Below are 19,850 nucleotides of genomic sequence, written 5' to 3' on the forward strand. Positions count from 1 at the left end.
AAAGGAAGAAAGAAAAATAGGAAGCAAGAGAAAAGTGTACCCAGTTTCAAACCATTTTCAAGATTTTTTCTAGTGTGCTACTACCCTAGCTACTATCCTAACTATTAGTCAGGCTACGCATGGCTAGTATTGGGCCAATAGTCGAGATAGTATCCATGAAAGTAGTCGAGCTAGTATCACGCTGAGAAAAAAACTATAGAGCAATAAAAAAAAGTTATTGTACAATGCCTAGGCGGTATGCACCCGGCTACTAATTCATCAAATCTTACCCAGATATGCCTCCATTGTGTTATAGTGTTAGAATATTATTTTCAAGGGATTTTCCAATGGTATGTCACATATGGGGGTTTTGATATAAGATACATACGGTTCACCATGGCTCCCCTTTTCCTAGAAAAGTGATGACGACATGACTTTTCGTAGAGGGATCTTTTTTGAATCCAAATGTTCTTGATGTATTGACAAGAAGCTAAGAAGCCACGTCCTTGCTAATGAGAAGTATGTTTTTCACATTTTTGGAGATGCGATGCTAGACAAGATAGAAATGAATGTTTGAACTCATGTTGAAAGATTTGCATATCAAAAGGGATAAAAGAGGTTACCCGTTCACTCAAGCTTTTGGTCATTGCATGGACTATGATTATGTGGGGCTTTCTGAGTTCATTGAGGGTATCCTTAAGGACAACACACTTGCTGAAATTTGTGAAAAGCAAGTGATTGTGAAGCCATATACTCAAGTGCAAGAAGTTTAGGACATTATCTCATGTGTCGATTGTGTTTTGGCATGCATAGATATTTTTCCTATATTGGAAACATCCATATGTATTAATGTAGTGGGAAATTTTGAGCCAATGATAAACGTTGGCTATAGAGTTGGGTTCTTCCCTCTGGTGCTAAGGGTGCAACAAGTAAAGAAGTTCCTTTGGGTGAGCTAACTAGCTCCTTCTTCACCTAACTAGCTCCTCCTCCAACTAACAAGATCCTAAACAACATGTCTAGCTTCAGCTTGAGCTAGTTAGTTCCTCCTCTAGCTAACAAGGTCTAAAAACCCTATCTAGCTTGGGCTCGAGCTAACTAGCTCCTTCTTCAGCTAACTAGCTCCTCCTCTAGCTAACAAGGTCCTAAACGACTTATCTAGCTTGTGATGAAGCTAACTAGGTCCTCCTCCAGCTAACAAGTTCCTAAACCACCTATCTAGCTTGGTCTCAACTGCCTCCTTCTCTAGTAACAAATTTAGAACAAAAACTAACTAGATCCTAAACCACCTATCTAGCTTGTTGGTCTCAAGCTAACTGCCTCCTTCTCTAGTTAACAAGTTTAGAACAAACTAACTAGATCCTTGTCTAGCTAGCTAGCTCCTATGCCATCATGCTTTTTCACATGACTTCTAGCACTGAATAACTAGTGCATTGAAGAGGAGGACAAGAGCGAGGATGGAACAAAAATTGATGATGCAAGAAGACCATCGAGGTTGTGTGCAGGTAAAATACATTTTGGACACTAGTGTCTTTGTCGAATTATTTGGAGAATAACAAATTTGAGTGTATTTTCAGCCAATCAAGTATCACAAGCCGAATTGACGCCCCATGCTAAGAAGTTCGGAGAGCAGTGGCAAGAACCTGGGTACCGTCTATTTTCAAACCAATTAACTAGCTCAAAACTAAGCTCCTCATCATCAAGCCACTAGTTCCAAAAATAGCTAACTAGCCCCACTTCCCATGACATCGTGCCTTACATCCCACACACTAAATAACTTGGGGTGCATTGTAGAGGAGCGCAAGAGTGGGGATGAAATGAAAATCGATGATGCAAGAATAGAGTCAAGGTTTTCTGCAGGTAAGCTACATTTTGGACATCCGTGTCTTTGTCAAACTATTTGGAGTATAATGAATTCAAGCGTGTTTTTAGATAACCAATTATCGCTATGTGAGTTAACGCAACAAGCCAATATGTTTGAAGAGCAGTGCCAAGAAGGTGAGTACTATCAGATATATAGTCGTTCTTATCTTAGCTCTAAAATGATGTTACACCTCATAAATTCCAACAACTGCTGAAAAGTCTTGTTTCATCAAACAGGGATTGTGCAGATAAAGGATGTGGACGGACATGATGATTGCCCATGAGGTGAGATGGTACATGCCATGAAGAGTAAGAAGTGGCCCAAGAATGCATCTACTGAAGGTAGGATTGAAACATATTTTGGCAATCTGAATATTATTAATTAATATATTGTTGATATTAAAATAGTCTTGGAACCATAGGTGATATCGTAAAAGATAAGGTGCATTTCACACTAGGAAAGGGAAGGAAGAAAACAAGAGGAGAAGCATTACCACAACCAAAAACTCATGTCTCTAAAAAATTATGACCTGCATATTATGTCCTATATGCAGTTATACTATTAGGAAAAAAGACTCCTTTTTGAACTTGTATTACAAAAGCAATGAAATTATTCTACTCATTCTCTCTCTAGCCATTGTTTACAAACTCAAAAAATGCTACATGATATATTGAAAAGAAAGCAAGTACATGTTACAACTTAAAAGCTTCTTCTTTTGGAAGATGGCTCATCATTTACATTGTCTAGGAGAAATATCAAGCTTTTGATATCTCAATCATTTGTGTTTTCCATAATCTTGAAGCACACTTCAATCCCTTATGCCAAAGAAAGTGCATATGTTGTATATGTTAGATAATAGCTACTTCTAAAGGCATAAGTTCTAGGTCCCTGACCAAAGATGTGCAAAGTAGCCTGTTTCTCCAAAAACATGACTTTGCCGCAATTCCATGGTATTCTATGTTGGAAATACATGAACACGAGGAGATATGGACAGAGTGACTCAGAGAGAGATAGGGAGGAAGAGAGTTACACCATATACGCTCCCAAAAGACTAGTTCATATTGATTATGAGTTTGTATATAGGTGAGATCTAGGTAAGTTAGGGTGTGATAAATATAACTCCAACATCCCTACTGAAACAAAGGTCTCTAGCTCTGCGAGTGAAAAAAAAAACCCTTGGGGAGTACAAGGGAAAAACCCAAGCCCCTATACATACATATCATATACAAAAGATTAATATGTGTGATGTGAAAGAGTATCTACAAGGATACAAAAATACATTTTGTACAAAGTTTAATTATTCAAGGTGTGCATGTGAAAAGTATTAATCTCCAAAGCATGAAGCTACAATAACTCCAAGTTCTCCACGTAATGATGTGAATCCAGCTTCACTCAGTCCTTTGGTGAATATATCTGCAATTATCTAATCTGTGGGGAAATGCTCAATCATTAATGATCCTTTCTTCACTTCATGTCAAACACAATGATAATGAATAGCAATATGCTTGGATTTGCTATGTTGAACATAATCCTTGGCAAGACTAATGGCACTTTGATTGTCACATCTAAGTGGAGTACTTGACGATAATGGATGTCCAAGATCAACAAGAAATTGACAAAGCCATACCATTTCACGAGCTGCTAAATATGCAACCACCTACTCAAATTCGGTTCTAGAGACTGCAGGACAACGTTGTTTCTTGCTAGCCCAAGAAATTAAGCAACCATTAACAATGAAACAATTTTCACTTATACATCCAATAGACAAGTGAGAACTTGCCCAATCAACATCTGAATAACCAAGAAGACATAAAGAATTTGAGGGAGAGGATTCTTGTTAGCGGCGATAGATGAGTCCAAAGTCTTTAGTGCCTTTTAAATATTAAAGGACTCGTTTGGTTGTAGTCCAATGCCCAACAAAAGGAGAAGCAAGAAGTTGCCCCAAGAAATTAGTCCCCGTGCAAAGAGAATATCTGGTCGGGTGTGTAAGCCAACAAATTGTAAACATCTAATGAGATTAGCATAAGGTTGATGTGGGGTTGATGCTTTGTCATGAGTCGTAGCTATATACTTGGTGGAGATTACAAGACATGGAGTATTTATTGAATGAGCATTGACCATACCAAGCTTTTTAATAATCTTCATGAATTTTAATTGACAAAGAAACAAGATACCTTTCTGGCGTGCGATAGCGCCGAACATGAATACTAAGACAAGAGTTAATCTCACCAAGATCCACCATCTCAAAAGATGATGACAAAATCTTCTCTATGAGTTGCATAAAGTCAAGATTATTGGAAACAAGTATGGTATCATCAACGTATAGAGCAAGAATAATAAATAGAATACCTTTTACGATCAGAGAAACAAGAGATAAACCTTTTCGATGTGAGGAAGAGATCAATTTTGATATACCAAGAACGTGATGCCAGCTTTAAACCATAAAGAGCACAATGAAGACGACACACAAGATGTTCCTTGCCAAGAATTGAAAATCCTTCTAATTGTTCCATATAAATCTCTTCTTTTAGATCACCGTTGAGAAAAGCAATTTCATATCCATTTGATGAATCTCCAAATCAAAATGAGTAGCAAATTCCAAAAGAACACGTATGCTAGTCATGCGAACAAAAGGGAAGAATTATCATGATAATCAACACCTGCAACTTGTGAGTATCCTTTTGCAACCAAACAAGCTTTGAACTGATCAAAAGATCCATCAGCCTTTGTCTTTGTTTTATATACCCATTTGCACTTTATAGGAATACGGTCAGGAGGCAAATCAGTAAGAATCCATGTACCTTTGGAAATCAAAGAATCATATTTTTCTTGCATAGCCTCCTACCAGTGATCCTTTGTGGAGAAGAGATATCTTCTGTATAAGTTGCTGGATCTTTATGAGCATTCATATCATCACCAAAACTATCATCATAGACATGATTTGAACCATGTTCAATATCAATGGAAAGATCAATGTATATATCAAGATTATCACTAGAATCCTTCATAGGGTCTTCAAAATCCTTCATAGGAGAAGAAGGATGTACAACATCTTAAGAGATACAATGATCATCAAACAGAAAAGGAAAAGCAGAGAGTAAGGATTGTGTATCATCAGAATCCTTACTAGACCATATACCTCCCATCGATCGTTCATTGAATATAGCATCACAACTGATGATGACTTTCTAAGAAGTAGGATCATAATTTTGTATCCTTTGGAATTATCAGAATATCGAATAAATATAACTTTCAAACTAGGAGGATCTAACTTTTTTCACGTTTCTTTTGGCACGTGAATATAAGTAATGCATCCAAAGGTGTGAAAATGTGACCCAGAAGGAGTTTTCCTTGTCCAAATTGTAATGACAATCTTACCAACGAGTGCAGTTGTGGAAAGATGATTTTGAAAAAAGATTGCTGTATGAGCTGCTTCAGTCCAAAAGCTCCTAGATAATCCAGAATGAATAAGCATACATCTTATAGCATTAAGGATGGTTCGATTCTTACGCTCTGCAATGCCATTTTGTTGAGGGAGAATATGGAACAGTGAACTCATGAGATGAATTCCTTGTTCAATACAATAGTCATCGAAGAGATTTGAAATATATTCTCCACCATTGTCACTATGGAGAGTCTTGATAGAGTGACCAGTATGAAGTTCAACTACTTTCTGATATTGCTTGAATATGGATAAGGCTTCAGACTTATGCCTCAAGAGAAAAACATATGTGAAATGAGAGAAATCATCAATGAAGGTAATTAAATAACGATAGTGAGATTTGGAGGGAGAAAAGGTAATTAAATAATGATAGTGAGAAAAGGTCCACAAATATCCGCATGAATGATATCTAAAAGGTCATATGAATGTGTAGAGGTAGAGATATGAGAAGGTTATCTCGATAATGCTTGCCAAGAGCACAATACTCATAGATGCCCATATGAGGACAAGCTTTAAGATCCATACCTCTGATGAGATCACGACGATGAATGTCAAGAAGTTTTGCAAAATCCAAATGAACAAATTGATGATGCCATAACTTGCGATCAAGATCTCCTAGAGCAGTAACAATATTTACAACATCATCATTCAAAGAGAGCTCAAACGGATTACCACGTGTCAAGGAGCTACTACGATAGTATGCCCATTCTTCTCAATCCGACACTCTGTATGATCAAAACCAACAAAAGGACTAAGATCAACAAGCCGGGCAATAGAAATAAGACTCCTTTGAAGATCTGGAACATGCAAAACTCCTTGTAATATTCTGGTAGAGGAAATGGTGCCAAGACATAGATCACCAACACCCATGACCATACAAGTAGTGTCATTAACAAGATATACCAATTTCTTAATTGGAAGAGCATGATAATTATGAAGCCATTGAGATTGGTAAGTCATATTACTAGTAGCACCAAAATCAACAATAAAAAGAGAACCATCCCGAACAAGAAGTACGCTTTCTGCTGCTGTAGGAGAAATATCATGATGAACACATTTTACCTCCTGATGAGTATGTTCATCACTACTTATATGTTGAGCAGCATATGTGCGATTGCGATCTTGATCATATCACCTTTTGAAACAACGATGAGATGGATGATCTGTACAACCACAATAGTCACAAGGAGTAAAATTTTAGGAGGAATTCGAACGAGGTTGCTTGGTGGTAATGCCATGTTTCTCATTATATTGATGTACTCATTAATCAGATAGACAGTATGACCATTCTTGTGACAATAGGAACAATGTTTATTGGGATAGGAAAGTCGAGAAGAATTTCCACCTGGATAAGAGTGACCACCACAAATAAAACGCGAAAAAGGAATGCTTACGAGCAATATAAGCTGTTTCAAAATCTACAGCTTCTTGTGTATTCAAAACAATGTCAGAATTATCCGTATGATGTTCATGTCATTGAGAATATTCAACGAGAGAAATACAAGTAATGTCAAAATCAATGCCATCCTTGTTAGACAAAATAGTGACAATATTATCATATGAAGGATCCTTGACCATATGAAGAAGATTTGTAACCAACTAATTTTGTGTAATAGGAGCACCAGTAGTAGCAGCAAGTTGATTGCAAGTTGATTGACGATGTCTTTAAAGGATTCAACATGCGAAGTCATAAGAGTATCAATTTTACATTGTAAATTGTTTAGGAGATTACGAAGATAAAGAATTTCTATCACTCACTAATTTCTTCTCAAAAGTAGTAAGAAGACACTGCCATATATCATGAAAAGTAGGAAGATTGAATACATCTAGCATACGAGAATCATGAAGAGCAGATAAGACGAGCAGCTTTATCACCCCGACAGATCCAATTTGAGTAATCAGTTTGCCATTGCTCACAAATAGGACCAACAATAATAAGAGCGTTATTCTCTTCGGCATCAATAGGTTGGGACGGACAGACAAGATTGCCCAAAATAATATCAGAAAGATCGTCACCTTCAAGTATCAACATCATCTTAGCCTTCCATTGGGGAAATCCTTGGCCTTGAAACAAGGGAACAAATCGTTGACCAAATGGAAAACCATTAACAAGAATAGAAGCTGTCATCTTGGATTGTGAGAATATGTATAAAACAAGATCACAGAATTTGCAAACCAAGAAACGAGAACATAAACAAGGAGGACCCTGAAAGTTATATGAGATATGTGCACGAAAAGCGAGTGGCAATGAACTCGTCAAATATAGAACGTGATTTACGAGTTACAAAAAGCAAGTGGTGATGAAAAGGAGTACCCGAAAAATAGATGAAACATGATATGCAATAAGAAAGTAACTCCAAAAATAGTTGGAGCAATACTATTTTGAGATGTGGACGAGCCCAAAAATTGGCTATTTTTTTATTAAAACATGAAAAGCGTGTAGCACACGAAAAATGAGCAAAAGTCTGCTACACGAAAAGCTTCATAACTTTCAACTCCGAATTCCAATGAAGCTGAGCAAATACTCAGAATTTACCATATGAGTTGGATGTTGCCTGTTTTTCAGTTTTAAGTGTTGTTTACCTGGAACAACATAACTTTTGATAGGAATATCAGATTCATAAACCAATTAACTCTGTAGAAAGCTTGTGACACCGTGCACACACCAAAACTTTTGGCACCAATTGCATTTCTATAATACAATTCCAATTAGGATAAGATAGGGTGGTCCAGATCGACCATCCAAGGATCTGCATAAACTTGTTAATAGTGATTAATCACTGGAATTCTACAAAACATGAATAAGAGGTTGAATGAAACATAGAACATGCATATGAATAGAATTAACACAATTAATACTTCCTTTCTCTTCTCTTCAAAATACCAAGATCGATGATGCTCTCATACCATGTTAAAAATACACGAACACGAAGAGATATGGACAGAGTGACTCAGAGAGAGAGATGCAGGAAGAGAGTTACAACATATATGCTCCCAAAAAAAGACTAGTTCATATTGAATATGAGTTTGTATATATAGGTGAAATTTAGGTCAAGTTAGGGTGTGATATATATAGCTCCAACATTCCAAACTTGCCTAGATATCTGGATAGCATCCTTAAAGTAGAAAGGGGTAAGGTTACATTTTCATGATAGAACTTGTGGTGATAAACAAGGAATTGTGGAAACTTCAAAACCGGCAGATAGGTCACCGGTGCCGCAGAATCCCTTCCAAATTCGACAATGTGTTTCCCTTTGCCTTGATCAATAAAATCATCTTTATAAACAAAGAGATGTAACACAAGAAATAAAATAATTCCGTCGATCTAGTGATCCTACAACACAAAACAGACTTATTCATATGTACCTTTTGATTTTCATCAGCACAATAACAATAAGAAACTTCTGTTTCCACAAACTTGTTAAGGAGGCACTCTCCCTTGACACTGAGGATTCACCCCGCTCAACATTCTTCCCCATGTCAGAAATCTTGAGTCTTCTTTGTATATTTTGAAACTCCTCCTTAGTGAGCATCCCACCTGATTCATGCATGTTAACATATCTAAAAGTCATTGCTAGAGTTTCTGTAGCACCAAGGAACTTGGTGTTTTTAACATTTGAGTGGATAAGGAGGTACTTATCAATCTCTTCTTACTAGACAAAATTTTTTTCTACCTCAAGATTCTATGCAATAATTGCAAGGCAATAGTCTTCCCTAATGTAAAAGAAAGATTGAATATCTAATTAAAGCACATATTGGGAATTGCCTATAGTGAACATGGGAAGCATTGGTGTTGGAAGGCCCAAAAGCTCTACCATGTTGCTCTCCTCCTCTAGCCTGACCAATGTTTCTTCTTCGAGTCTCAATATCCAACAACTAAAATTCATTCTTCGCATAACTAGGTCTATTGTTTCCTAATCTTTTGGTCTCATTTTCTTCTTCTTGGATGTCATATCTTATGTTATGTCATGTATGTCCTCCTTCACAAGGAGAAGCTACAAGTAGCAAAACAATCCGTAGTCCTTTTGGACAAACTCACATTTTTTATTGTAGATGGGACAATTGTTTTAGAAATTTTCATTGCGGCGGCTAGAACCTTGAGTAGACTCCTCTTCAATTTCTATGTGATATTTCTCTTTTCCTTATGGGAGACACTACCAAAAGGGTATGCTTTTAAGTCATTCACATGAACAAATTGGTCAACCCCTATAGTTATAGCATGTTAAGATATCAAGCTTAACTAGTGCTATGGGGACATTGATGACACGCCTGGATGATAACTTCCACACCTATGCCACATGCATGGTTGGTGAGATTATGGTTGATATGCTACCAGTGGATGACACACTGTGTGATAGCCACTTTGGAGTACTAGAGTTATGGTATAGTTATAGTACTATGGTTGGGTCCATAATACACATTGTGGACCTCCCATTTGTATGTTATTGTATGACAGAACTTACCATTTATGTATGTATGCTTATCTTTAGTTAGAATATTGTAGAGAAGAGAAGAAGAAAAATTCAGCCATCCATCTCTCTTATGTCTTGCACTCTCTTGTGTATGTGTGTCCATCTCTCTTATGTCTTGCACTCTCTTGTGTATGTGTGTTTTCTTACAACAAGGAATTGAAGCTCTCCCTCTCTGCTACATTCTCTTTATAATATGAGAGCTCTATTTTGTGTGAGAGCTAAGGAGGCAAGTGAGAGGTAAGAACAAGTATGCAAGGAAGCCATACAGAGGTACGAGAATCATCATCTCTTCATCTTCTTGTTTAGGTACAACACACCCTCGGTAGCTCCAAGAGCTACACATCTCCCATTGAGGAGTTGTCTTCACAAGCTTAGAAGTGCTGCTAGATTTGCATTTTAGTCTCCGTTAGGTCATCACTACAAGGTATTTTCAATAATTTTGAGAAGTTCTAGAGTAGAGAACTCTATCTAGTTGAAATCTAGTTATTGAAGTGTAGCATTGCATTTTGGAAGTGTAGATAATGTTTGCACATGTATTGTTAATTTTGGGTGTATGTACATGTACTCTAGTCAGATCTGGTGACATACAGGTCATGTTGAAGTTCTGTTGTAGAAGTTATAAGTTATTGCTATATTAGAGGTCGCATACAAGTCATGCTAAAGTACCGCTATAGAAGTTATAGGATACTGCTATGTTACAAGTTGCATACAAAAATTATTTGTTTACAAGTTTCTACAGGCAAACATGTCCCTGTAAGGAATCTGCAAGTTTTGCTCAAGATGATTGGGCATGGACTGTACATTGCAGTTATGACCCTTCTGTTCATAATGTATGCATGTCAATGGCAGAATTGGATGCTTGGTACTTTAACAGTGGTGCTAGTAAACACATTACTTCAAAAAAAAAATCTCTCATCTCTAGAATCTGTCCCAAGTGCAGGAGCCGTCACATGTGCAAATGGTTCCTCGTATCCTATCAAAGGAGTTGGTAGAGTTGTGTTCACTACCGCAAATGGGGGTGCATTTACTCTTTCTAAAGTTTTATCTCTGCTAGGTATTAAGAAGAACTTGTTGTTAGTTTCATCCTTAGCCTTGTCACGCTTTATGGTGAAATTTGTGGATGATAGATGTACAGTTCAAGATAGAAATGATGGTTATTCTATCATTATCTCAGGTACCTTGTTTCATGGCCTATATAAGATGGATGTATTTCAGAAGTTACAGCATGATGCTTACTCAGTCTCTTATGACTCATGCTATGAGTGATATGGTATGCACAATTTGGCCTTCTCAATTATGATAGTTGTAGATTTATGGTATGCACAATTTGGCCTTCTCAATTATGATAGTTTGTTATGCCTTCGAAGGCATGATATGGTGTTTGAGTTGCCATCTCTTGAGACCCCTCGTAGACATGTATGTGGGGTATATTCTTGGTAAAATGCATCGGGCATCATTTCCAAAGGATGGATCTATGAGAGTTGTTAAGAAATTACAGCTTATACTTAGTGATGTATGTAGTCCGATGAGGATACCATCTATTGGAGGATATCTCTACTTCGTCACTTTTATTGATAATTACTCCAGATATAGATGGGTTTATGCATTAAAGCAGAAATTAGAGGTTTTTATGTGCTTTAGGCACTTTGTATCCATGGCTGAAAATGCATGTGAATGTAAAGTTGGCACCCTTCGTTCAGATCGAGGGGGGGATTATATGTCCAAGGAATTTCATGCATATATGGTTGAAAAAGGCATAAGGCATCAATGTACAATGCCATACACACCTCAGCAAAATGGTGTGGCTGAGAGGAAGAACAGGTCTCTCATGGAGATGACACGATGTATGGTGAAAGCCCAAGATTTACCTCATGGTTTTTGGTTAAAGTAGACTATGTGCGCAAACTATGTGTTGACTACCAAGGCCTTGCAGTCTAAAACTCCTTATAAATATTGGCATGGCAGGAAGCCTTCTGTGGCTCATTTGCATGTTTTTGGTTGTCTTGCTGATGCTCTTGTACCTGAGCAACAACGTAGTAAGCTTGATGATAAGGCAATTAAATGCATATTTATGGGATATAGTTCGGAAAGCAAGGGATGAAGACTCTACCATCCGGCCTAAAAATGAATTTTGGTAAGTAGAGATGTTTTTGTCAAAAACTCAGTTCAGTCCATGCTTTCATGCAAAAAACAATAGAATGTATGCTCACAGGACATGTTTGATTCCCTCCTACCTTTGTTTAATGGAGGACAGCCATATGTAGAGCAATTAAATGCTCAACCAAGTACTGAAATTAATCCTTTGTAGGTGAAGAACAGCCTGCAAATCAACCTTTTGATGAGGCAATTATTGAGGATGTAGTGGAGAGCAGCCACCATAGAAGAATCTAGGCGTATGCCAAAATGGCTTGTGCAGAGATTGAGGGATAGCGAGTTGGTAGCTTCTTTACCTAGCAGAACTCGTGTAAGTTCTCATCGTGAAGATTATTCTCATGTGGATCATGTTCTCATTTCTACTTTATGTAATGAGGAGGAGCCTGTTTTCTTTGAGGAAGCACATGATGATGATCATTGGATACATGTTATGCAAGATGAGTATAACTCTATACTCAAGAATGAAACGTACAGATCTACCTCATGGCAAGAAGGCCATTGGTACATACTAAGTGGGTTTACAAGTTAAAACACAAAGAAGATGGTAGCATTGATCACTACAAGGTCAGACTTGTTGCAAAGGAGTATACACCCAGCAAAAGGACATTGATTATGATGAGACCTTTGCACCCACATCTCGTATGGCTACCATTAGGTGTCTCCATGCCACATGAGGAATGAGCTCAATTATCAAAGCTTCTAAAGCCTCACACGTTCAATGGGAAGATAGCTGTAGAAGTCATCTTGTGGTGGGAAGACCCACCGTTCTCTTATGGTGGCTCTTGTGGTGGGATGATTACTACAAGCAAATCTTAAAGAAGTTTATTCCTATAGATTACCAATGTGAATTGAAGAAAGAGTGGGAGTGTTTTATGCAAAAACATGATAAATTGATAACCAACCATCTCACTTGTATATCTAGAAGCTTTTTCTCATACTGCAAGGGTTGTGCAATGGTCAGAGTAGATTGAGAAATTTGTGGATGGTTCAAAACCATCCTTGCAAGTAGACATTATAGATGTTAGTGCACAACCACCCCGTGATCTTTCAGATACAGCTCATCTTGCTACGACCATCAAGATATGAGAGAGTTCCAAGTATGGGACTCGACAAGATCAGGGGCAACAAAAAGGCAAAGACAAGGGTAGCCAGTCCAAGGCCAAGGATGATAAGAAAAAGGCAAGTTGGAAAGCCTTGGTGACTTACTCACATATGACGAGTGCCTCCAGATAGCACCACACCAAGATCCCACCAAGAATTTTGGAAGGGACTCCTTAAATAACAGTAAGAGCAAGCACAAGTCCAAATAGAGATCATATTGAAACATGAGGAAGCATAATGGTAAGGCCAAGGAGAAGTCCAAGGGGAAGGTTAATTTGTATGTGGTGGAAGAGTATTATCTACGACATTGTTAACCCATTCCTAGGGTTAACAAGAGCTACCACCATTATCTTACATCAAGGAGTCGAGGTAGATACACCAAAGGGTTATACATTCAAGATATGAAGCAATGGTGTCCGAAGCTACAACTTAGACTGACGAACACCCATAACGGTGTGACAGAGTATTTATGGCAATTCCCACTTCAAGAGCATGTGCTAGCATGTAGGATGAAGTCCCAAGTGATGTACGGGATGGATATATTATGAGAGTAGTCATTGTAATAGCATTAGGCCTCTTATGTTCCTAAAGTGGTTGATCGGCCCCACAGCTTAAGTGAGTGTGAACTCTTATCGCCACGTATATAAGCAAATTTCTCTCATAATACAACATACTCTCCCATCATGCAATTGAGTCTTGCTCTTGCGAATCTCTCTCTAATGCATGCTAGTGAGTGTGTGTGTGAGTGAAGTGAGGTGAGAGGAGGGACGAGTACCCGTAGGTAGTGCAATGCGACGGTGTGATAATGCTCGTGGGATGCATGGTCAAATTGTTCCTCAAGGAATTGTAGAGCTTGGAGACCTTAAGGGTTATGAGCTTGGCCATTGGAAAGATCCTCACACGACAGTTGCAGCTCACCAGGTAATCTCTTATTGGATGTGTTTCAAAGAGGATTAGGATGAGCCGTAACATTTTTGGGGCTGCTGTGCCAGGGAGCCATCCCTTACTCTTTTCTATAATTTTTTCTCTAATTTATGCATTACTAATTGTCCATTATCTTAATTAATGATCTCCCATAAAAAAAGATGTGGATTTGATGGTGATTTTTGTGTGATTTGGTGTAGAATAGCTTTCTTTTTTGTTTTTGTAAAGAATGCTTTTTGCTTAATTTTTAGCTTATTAATTTATTTCTGTTTTTATTGTTAATATGGTTTTTAATGTTCTTAGGGCTTGTACATAATTTTTATTAGGCTTAGTTCGCATCCATTGCATCAAACAATGGATTAGAATATAATTTTTAGTGAATGTTTCCTCTCTTTAGTGTTAAACATAGAATTAAAATCATTAATTTTAGCTTAATTTGTGTGTTTTTTGTTAAAATTATTTACATTAGAGTGTTAGCTAGCATTAGGAGTAGCTTAATCCTTCAAAAAATTTATCAAACCCATCAAAAGACCCTTGAATTTGACTAATTTCTCTTAATGGACTGATTTTTGTCACACTGAGTAATTAATCCACTTTAAGGGACAAAAATTTAGAAAATGTGTTATGTAGGGTTTAAATTGATCACGTGAGTAGTTGAAATTAGTATTTTTAAGTGTTTTAAGATAATCGAGATGCATCAAAACACTTAATTACATCAATTTTTTCATTAATTGGATGAATTTGACTCTCTTTGCTTAATTTTGCCTTAAAAGAAAAGACCAAAATTAAGAGTCCAATTAATCTCCTATTTTAGATTAATTTATGCATTTGTTGATGCACATAGCTTAGCATTCCCTTGCTCTATACAATGACGTGCTCAATTGTGTGAATTAATTAAAGATTAGTGATTAATTAGAGTCTTTCATTAGTGTAAAAGAGGGAAAGATTAGTAAAAAGATTATGAAGGGTGTAAGGGAATGTTATAAAAAGGTTAACTTTTTTATTTTCATTTATCTTTTTAGGAAAATGTCCATATCTTCTTAATTTTAAATTCAAAAAATATTATCCTCAAACAAGGAAATTCGTATTTTTCACCAGACTCCAAAAAAAAAAAGAATTGAAAAGAATGGTTCATGCCATGAATCATTTTTGCACTTTCACAGTCTAAGGGTTCACGCCCTAGAAGCCCGCACCAAAAAAAAAGCAAGAAAAAAAATGGTTCACATCGTGAACCATTTCTGCACTTTCACAGCCTTAGAGTTCACGTCCTAGGAGTCCGCATCCAAAAAAAAGAAATTAAAAATTTAAAAATAAATGGTTTACGTCATGAACTATTTATGCTTTTTCACAACCTAAGAGTTCACGCCTTAGGAGTCCGAACCCAAACAAAAACAAAAAAATAAAAAAAAAAGGATCACATCGTGAACCATTTCTGCACGTTAATAGCATAAGGGTTCACCCCCTACTAGGAGTCCGTGCCCAAAAAAAAAATCAAAAAAAAAAAATGGTTCACATACAGTGAACCATTTTTGCAGTTTCACGGCCTAAGGGTTCATGCCCTAGGAGTCCGCGCCCAAAAAAAAAAAGATTCACGGCCAAGTATTTCACGGCTAAGCAATTCACGACCAAGCATTTCATGGCCAAGCATCTCACGAATTGAGAGTCTCAGGCCTTAGACCTCATGCAAAAAATAATAATCAAAATTGATAAAATCATGAAGCCCGCTTCATGTTGTGAACTTCACCCTGCTAGTTCACAATGTGAAAGGGGATCCGTCGGCCAAAAAAAACACCCCTATTTGGAGGCTCGTATCTCCTAAATTGTGAATCCGATGAAGGTGCTCTAGGACTCATCGGAAAGCCGACATCAAGCTCTTCAACTTTGGTCTTGGCCATCGAAGTCAAAATTGTTTTGACCTCCGACCAGTAGCCTTAAAATTTGACCCGTAAATCAAGGTAAAAATAATCCAAAAAGTACGAAAAATTACAAAAAAAACACGAAAATGACTTTGAACCATATTCAGGCTACTTTGTGAGAGTCTAAACGATAAAATCATGAACGATTTAGAGAGATAAAGTTGTAGTACTCCAAAAATACTACAACTCTCCCATATAGAGTTTTTTCAAATTCCTTTTGGAACACCCTAAAAAATGTGCTGCGAAACAGAGAAAACTCTCGGAAAAAATTTTCATCTTGAGAGAGTGATGGAAAATAGGTTTTGGGACCTCCTCTTCTATTTGGGAAGTTACTAGCATGCACTTTTTTCAAAAAAATATCCCTAAGTTTACATACATGTCTAAGCTAATTAGGAAAAAGAACACTCATTTGACCCAACGAAGAGTACGTTTGGCCTCTGGAGGCTGTAATGGATTGTGAGGAAATATAAAAAGAAAAAACAACACGTGTAATTGCTCATTAAGGAGAAATTGACCCAACGATAGAGGGACTACATGGACCAACACCCTCACTGAACCTAATGGCTAACGTCTTCGAGCCATTGAGATCTATGCCCCAACTGCAACTCCCAATACCATTTGTCATACTTAGAACAAGCGTGTCATCGGGTTTTACATCCCCTGTCACTTCAATCCCACTAGGCTTTGGTCCTTTACTCATTCCCACCAATCTTATAGGTACCAACCCTTTCCACTACTAAATACCCACACCTTAAATATATTGACTAGTCTAGGAAGGGAGGTTGTCCAGGATTGAGTAAGTCCCTACTCATAAGAGCACTCACATACGACCGTAGAGATTTCCATAAATATGGGAAAATACGATGTCACAACTGATCCTGTTCAATTCATACAAATGTTTGAACAACTATGATACTCAGGAAGCAGTTAATTGAACACTTTAGTGTTTCTATTGTCATGGACCTCACAGTGGCAGACTGTAAAGTTTGAAATACTTCCATGTCCATAATCACTATACTTTGCAACCCATGTGTAAGTGATGTGGCATTGATCACATGTTCCGAGATTGCCCAAAAATAGTAGTTAGGGGGTTGTTTGAAACGGGTTTCCTAAACGTTTCAAACGCGTTTCATAAAATCAGCCCAAAATTTCCTACAAGTTTCCTACCTATAGGTTTTTGCATGTACAAAATTTCAAATATATACTGTATAAAATATGTAAAAATAACACTAAATGCATAGAATACATGGAAACATCAATTTGAAGCCTACAGTCTTTGGATCACAAATAACAAAAACTATATAATCATCCATCATCAATGTCAAATGATCATGATTCACAGACCATGCTCCACTATCCATGATCCATGATCCAATCATCCATCATTCCACGCCACAAAAAAAAAAACCCATACATGACACTATATAGGTTAAAACTTATAAGTTTTAAGTGTTCATGTCACATGAATGATGATGAATCCACAATCAGTCAATGCCCATAAAGAATATAGAATAAATCAAGCTTGATGAGACAAAGCAGCACATGGAAACCAGCAAAAACATTATCAAAAGAGTCGCATAGATTTCAACGTTAGATTTGGGGAAAAAAAAGTCAAAAAATTTGCTTGAAAAAAATATGTTTCCTACAAGAAAACGTTTCCAAAACATTTCCACATTTCCTTCCCTGTAGGAAACGCATTTCCTAATTACTATATGCCCAAAGACGAGTTGCTTTAATGCAACTTGTCTCACAAAATACGACAAACATCTTAAGTGTACAAAACGGGCGATTGTCCATAGTACCCTTGAATGTGATTACATGCGTACAAGCTAAGACATGAGAAACAGTAAAAAAGAATGCAAAGGATAACACTTCGAAATGGCTAAAAGAACATGACTTAAAGCAAGAACTAAAAGAGAAAACAAAACCTTCTAAACCCAAGAAAAACAAGGCACAACAAACTACAAAATCTAAGGTTGAAAAAGCAAGAACCAAAAGAGAAAACAAAACCTTCTAAACCGAAGAAAAACAAGGGACAACAAACTACAGAAACCAAGGTTGAAAAAGAGGATAGGAAAAAGGAGCTGCCAAAAGCTCTATACACATGATGCAAAAGAATCCACCTCAAAGGCCACCACACAAACCACAAAACCCATATGTGCGACACACAATACAAAAGCCCAAAAGAGAATTCAATCTCATCGCATGGACAAACATAAAGAAAACCTGACGATCCAAAGAAAGTCATAAGATGAAACAAGTTTTGACTCTTCACTCCATGCACCTCATAAACCAATCAAGAAACTAGAACCCGTCCAACCACCCCAAATTGAAAATCATGATCACATGACATGTGGAATGCAAAAAGCAAGCTTGGGAGAGCATGCTTCGTATGGTTGTGTCTTATAAGATCACCGGTTGTGATTGAACCTAACAATGCCAATCCTAAAAAAGCAACCAAAATACAAAACCCAGAGAAGTACCGCTTCCCCTTTCAAGAGGAAGACATACTCTCTACAGAAGAGTCATTAGAGACAAATTGCACAAATTATGCGATTGAGAAAGCACGAGGAATTCGATAACTCCCTTACAAAATTAAAGCAGTCTCTCAAAATCTCATTTGGAGGAATGCTCTTCTCTCATGGTGAAGCTAGCAGAACATCAGCACTTGCATCTTTAAGGGATCAACATGAGTTATACCAAGACATAAAGAGCTCCATAGAACAAGACTATGAGGATTTTTAAGTTTCCAAACAGACCTCATTTAGAATTGTCAGAGGACTCTTGAAAAAACTGAGCCAAAAAGAGGAAGAAAGTGAATAGGAATATGAAATAGAAGTGGGATCTGAAGCTGACACAAAAATTGAAACATCCATGGTTCCTCTTAAAGATTCTATCATGGTATGGTTAGATTTCCCTACATGCAATGATGTTAAGCACAAATGCGCATTGATTAGCCCTCGAGCTAGTCATATCATGACAATAGACACTTGGGTGTCATTAGGACAACCTAAACTCATCCCTACAGATAATGGTCTTGCAAGAGGAGCCAATAGACAAAACATTGAAGTTTCTGTGGTTACTTTAGCTCTGCTACCCAAACAATCGGTGGAGATGTGGAACTTACATTCCATGTTACCTTAGATTCCCTTGAGTATGATGCCGTCCTTGGTGGAACTTGGATACGTGACTCGTTGTATTCAATTGATGAATCCATGCAAACAGTCACCTTGAACACTCCTGTAGACATTGTTCAATTGCTATTATGAGAGGAAGAGACCTTGGAGAAGCTGGAACTTCCAACATATCTTACTAAACAGATCCCTCGGATTCTAGTTGGATTGGAACTTTCCAATAAAATCACCACATCTCAAGCATAGCTTTATCCAACACAAGAGCACAATCTCATGACCCTCGAGTTATGAGATTTGTTAGGTCAACCAACACTCACGGCTCATCCTGAAAGCATTCCTTTTACACAAGACTTGAACGTGCCATGCTTGGGGTACTTTGAATATATAATGTATATTGAAACTAACCCCCTTAGTTGCAAGTTTTTTGTGGTTAAGTATCTATTGGAAGCAAATTTGATCTTGGGGCATAAATGGACTATTCCTGCCCAAGCACCACTGTGCTTTGCTAGCAATAGAGTCATCATGATGGTCAATGACAAAAAATTGACATTACCATACTACAAGGAAGAGGATCCAACTTTAATGGACTTCTATGATGCTGAACGCAAAAGGTTACAAGCCTCTTCCACAGAAGCCCTTGTGTACACAATGACCTACCATTTGCGTCCCAACGACCAACTCTGATAAGGCATCTACTCCTTCAAACACATACTCAATCACCAATGAAGTTCGATGCCAAAACCTTGCAATCAATAGCTAGTAAAGAGAATATGGTGGTAGACGTGTTGAGTAGAAGGCCCCACCTGGTGTTACACACCATGGAGAGTTTTCATTGTAATTATTTTATGTCAATGAAGGTGATGTTTG

General features: G+C 37.4%; 2 long non-coding RNA genes across 14 annotated transcripts in view; one reads left to right on the forward strand and one right to left on the reverse strand.

Annotated features, from left to right (window-relative positions):
• LOC147618105 (uncharacterized) overlaps positions 1-19,850 on the reverse strand; it is a 118,385-nt gene that overhangs the window by 59,718 nt on the left and 38,817 nt on the right. The window contains exons 3-4 of one of the 12 annotated variants that reach the window (XR_015262169.1): positions 6,345-6,445; positions 5,955-6,007 (exon numbers count right to left, since the gene is read on the reverse strand). The exons of the other annotated variants lie outside the window; for them this stretch is intronic. This is a non-coding gene — a long non-coding RNA (uncharacterized LOC147618105). The remainder of the gene's footprint in view (positions 1-5,954; positions 6,008-6,344; positions 6,446-19,850) is intronic. 12 annotated transcript variants of the gene reach the window in all.
• On the forward strand, positions 1,295-2,384 carry LOC147618106 (uncharacterized). Of its 2 annotated transcripts, none has more exons than XR_015262140.1 (4): positions 1,295-1,623; positions 1,771-1,836; positions 1,909-2,181; positions 2,262-2,384. It is a non-coding gene; the product is annotated as an uncharacterized LOC147618106 (long non-coding RNA). The 2 variants fall into 2 exon arrangements; XR_015262141.1 differs by lacking the exon at positions 1,295-1,623 and having other exon boundaries at positions 1,714-1,836; positions 1,909-1,974; positions 2,077-2,181.

Source organism: Cibotium barometz, chromosome 35, assembly GCF_041138505.1.
Source record: "Cibotium barometz isolate CiBa-2024 chromosome 35, ASM4113850v1, whole genome shotgun sequence".
NCBI lineage: Eukaryota > Viridiplantae > Streptophyta > Polypodiopsida > Cyatheales > Cibotiaceae > Cibotium > Cibotium barometz.